The sequence below is a fragment of the Nyctereutes procyonoides genome, unplaced genomic scaffold, assembly GCF_905146905.1.
Source record: "Nyctereutes procyonoides isolate TBG_1078 unplaced genomic scaffold, NYPRO_anot_genome, whole genome shotgun sequence".
NCBI classification, from domain to species: domain Eukaryota; kingdom Metazoa; phylum Chordata; class Mammalia; order Carnivora; family Canidae; genus Nyctereutes; species Nyctereutes procyonoides.
The window spans coordinates 64183617-64188616 of record NW_026575043.1 but is presented as its reverse complement, the minus strand read 5'-3'; positions in this window follow the sequence as shown (position 1 = coordinate 64188616).

Genomic DNA, 5000 nt, shown 5'->3' with positions numbered 1-5000 from the left:
TAACCCTAACCCTAACCTAACCCTAACCCTAACCCTAACCTAACCCTAACCCTAACCCTAACCCTAACCTAACCCTAACCCTAACCCTAACCCTAACCCTAACCCTAACCCTAACCCTAACCCTAACCCTAACCCTAACCCTAACCCTAACCCTAACCTAACCCTAACCCTAACCCTAACCCTAACCCTAACCTAACCCTAACCCTAACCCTAACCCTAACCCTAACCCTAACCCTAACCCTAACCCTAACCCTAACCCTAACCCTAACCTAACCCTAACCCTAACCCTAACCTAACCCTAACCCTAACCCTAACCCTAACCCTAACCCTAACCCTAACCTAACCCTAACCCTAACCCTAACCCTAACCCTAACCCTAACCCTAACCCTAACCCTAACCCTAACCTAACCCTAACCCTAACCCTAACCCTAACCCTAACCCTAACCCTAACCCTAACCCTAACCCTAACCCTAACCCTAACCCTAACCCTAACCCTAACCCTAACCTAACCCTAACCCTAACCTAACCCTAACCCTAACCCTAACCCTAACCCTAACCCTAACCCTAACCCTAACCCTAACCCTAACCTAACCCTAACCCTAACCCTAACCCTAACCCTAACCCTAACCCTAACCCTAACCCTAACCTAACCCTAACCCTAACCCTAACCCTAACCCTAACCTAACCCTAACCCTAACCCTAACCCTAACCCTAACCCTAACCCTAACCCTAACCTAACCCTAACCCTAACCCTAACCCTAACCCTAACCCTAACCCTAACCCTAACCCTAACCCTAACCCTAACCCTAACCCTAACCTAACCCTAACCCTAACCTAACCCTAACCCTAACCCTAACCCTAACCCTAACCCTAACCTAACCCTAACCCTAACCCTAACCCTAACCCTAACCCTAACCCTAACCTAACCCTAACCCTAACCCTAACCCTAACCCTAACCCTAACCCTAACCCTAACCTAACCCTAACCTAACCCTAACCCTAACCCTAACCCTAACCCTAACCCTAACCCTAACCCTAACCCTAACCCTAACCCTAACCCTAACCCTAACCCTAACCCTAACCCTAACCCTAACCCTAACCCTAACCCTAACCCTAACCCTAACCCTAACCCTAACCCTAACCTAACCCTAACCCTAACCCTAACCCTAACCCTAACCCTAACCCTAACCCTAACCCTAACCCTAACCCTAACCCTAACCCTAACCCTAACCCTAACCCTAACCCTAACCCTAACCCTAACCTAACCCTAACCCTAACCCTAACCCTAACCCTAACCTAACCCTAACCCTAACCCTAACCCTAACCCTAACCCTAACCCTAACCCTAACCCTAACCCTAACCCTAACCCTAACCTAACCCTAACCCTAACCCTAACCCTAACCCTAACCCTAACCCTAACCCTAACCCTAACCCTAACCCTAACCCTAACCCTAACCCTAACCTAACCCTAACCCTAACCCTAACCCTAACCCTAACCCTAACCCTAACCCTAACCCTAACCCTAACCCTAACCCTAACCCTAACCCTAACCCTAACCCTAACCCTAACCCTAACCCTAACCCTAACCCTAACCCTAACCCTAACCCTAACCCTAACCCTAACCCTAACCCTAACCCTAACCCTAACCCTAACCTAACCCTAACCCTAACCCTAACCCTAACCCTAACCCTAACCCTAACCCTAACCCTAACCCTAACCCTAACCCTAACCCTAACCCTAACCCTAACCCTAACCCTAACCCTAACCCTAACCCTAACCCTAACCCTAACCCTAACCCTAACCTAACCCTAACCCTAACCCTAACCCTAACCTAACCCTAACCCTAACCCTAACCCTAACCCTAACCCTAACCCTAACCCTAACCCTAACCCTAACCCTAACCCTAACCTAACCCTAACCCTAACCCTAACCCTAACCCTAACCCTAACCCTAACCCTAACCCTAACCCTAACCCTAACCCTAACCCTAACCCTAACCCTAACCCTAACCCTAACCCTAACCCTAACCCTAACCCTAACCCTAACCCTAACCCTAACCCTAACCCTAACCCTAACCCTAACCCTAACCCTAACCCTAACCCTAACCTAACCCTAACCCTAACCCTAACCTAACCCTAACCCTAACCCTAACCCTAACCCTAACCCTAACCCTAACCCTAACCCTAACCCTAACCCTAACCCTAACCCTAACCCTAACCCTAACCCTAACCCTAACCCTAACCCTAACCCTAACCCTAACCTAACCCTAACCCTAACCTAACCCTAACCCTAACCCTAACCCTAACCCTAACCCTAACCCTAACCCTAACCCTAACCCTAACCCTAACCCTAACCTAACCCTAACCCTAACCTAACCCTAACCCTAACCCTAACCCTAACCCTAACCCTAACCCTAACCCTAACCCTAACCCTAACCCTAACCCTAACCCTAACCCTAACCCTAACCCTAACCCTAACCCTAACCCTAACCTAACCCTAACCCTAACCCTAACCCTAACCCTAACCCTAACCCTAACCTAACCCTAACCTAACCCTAACCCTAACCTAACCCTAACCCTAACCCTAACCCTAACCCTAACCCTAACCTAACCCTAACCCTAACCCTAACCCTAACCCTAACCCTAACCCTAACCCTAACCCTAACCCTAACCTAACCCTAACCCTAACCCTAACCCTAACCCTAACCCTAACCCTAACCCTAACCCTAACCCTAACCTAACCCTAACCCTAACCCTAACCCTAACCCTAACCTAACCCTAACCCTAACCCTAACCTAACCCTAACCCTAACCCTAACCCTAACCCTAACCCTAACCCTAACCCTAACCCTAACCCTAACCCTAACCCTAACCCTAACCCTAACCCTAACCCTAACCCTAACCCTAACCCTAACCTAACCCTAACCCTAACCCTAACCCTAACCCTAACCTAACCCTAACCCTAACCCTAACCCTAACCCTAACCCTAACCCTAACCTAACCCTAACCCTAACCCTAACCCTAACCCTAACCCTAACCTAACCCTAACCCTAACCTAACCCTAACCCTAACCCTAACCCTAACCCTAACCCTAACCCTAACCCTAACCCTAACCCTAACCCTAACCCTAACCCTAACCCTAACCTAACCCTAACCCTAACCCTAACCCTAACCCTAACCTAACCCTAACCCTAACCCTAACCCTAACCCTAACCCTAACCCTAACCCTAACCCTAACCCTAACCCTAACCTAACCTAACCCTAACCCTAACCCTAACCCTAACCCTAACCCTAACCCTAACCCTAACCCTAACCTAACCCTAACCCTAACCCTAACCCTAACCCTAACCCTAACCCTAACCCTAACCCTAACCCTAACCCTAACCCTAACCCTAACCCTAACCCTAACCTAACCCTAACCCTAACCCTAACCCTAACCTAACCCTAACCCTAACCCTAACCCTAACCCTAACCTAACCCTAACCCTAACCCTAACCCTAACCCTAACCCTAACCTAACCCTAACCCTAACCCTAACCCTAACCTAACCCTAACCCTAACCCTAACCCTAACCCTAACCCTAACCCTAACCTAACCCTAACCCTAACCCTAACCCTAACCCTAACCCTAACCCTAACCCTAACCCTAACCTAACCCTAACCCTAACCCTAACCCTAACCCTAACCCTAACCCTAACCCTAACCCTAACCTAACCCTAACCCTAACCCTAACCCTAACCCTAACCCTAACCCTAACCCTAACCCTAACCCTAACCCTAACCTAACCCTAACCCTAACCTAACCCTAACCCTAACCCTAACCCTAACCCTAACCCTAACCCTAACCCTAACCCTAACCTAACCCTAACCCTAACCCTAACCCTAACCCTAACCCTAACCCTAACCCTAACCCTAACCCTAACCCTAACCCTAACCCTAACCCTAACCCTAACCCTAACCCTAACCCTAACCTAACCCTAACCTAACCCTAACCCTAACCCTAACCCTAACCCTAACCCTAACCCTAACCTAACCCTAACCCTAACCCTAACCCTAACCCTAACCCTAACCCTAACCCTAACCCTAACCCTAACCTAACCCTAACCCTAACCCTAACCCTAACCCTAACCCTAACCCTAACCCTAACCTAACCCTAACCCTAACCCTAACCCTAACCCTAACCTAACCCTAACCCTAACCCTAACCCTAACCCTAACCCTAACCTAACCCTAACCCTAACCCTAACCCTAACCCTAACCCTAACCCTAACCCTAACCCTAACCCTAACCCTAACCCTAACCCTAACCCTAACCCTAACCCTAACCCTAACCCTAACCCTAACCCTAACCCTAACCCTAACCCTAACCTAACCCTAACCCTAACCCTAACCCTAACCCTAACCCTAACCCTAACCCTAACCCTAACCCTAACCCTAACCCTAACCCTAACCCTAACCCTAACCCTAACCCTAACCCTAACCCTAACCCTAACCCTAACCCTAACCCTAACCCTAACCCTAACCCTAACCCTAACCCTAACCCTAACCTAACCTAACCCTAACCCTAACCCTAACCCTAACCCTAACCCTAACCCTAACCCTAACCCTAACCCTAACCCTAACCCTAACCCTAACCCTAACCCTAACCCTAACCCTAACCCTAACCCTAACCCTAACCTAACCCTAACCCTAACCCTAACCCTAACCCTAACCCTAACCTAACCCTAACCCTAACCCTAACCCTAACCCTAACCCTAACCCTAACCCTAACCCTAACCTAACCCTAACCCTAACCCTAACCCTAACCCTAACCCTAACCCTAACCCTAACCCTAACCCTAACCCTAACCCTAACCCTAACCTAACCCTAACCCTAACCCTAACCCTAACCCTAACCCTAACCCTAACCCTAACCCTAACCCTAACCCTAACCCTAACCCTAACCCTAACCCTAACCCTAACCCTAACCTAACCCTAACCCTAACCCTAACCCTAACCCTAACCCTAACC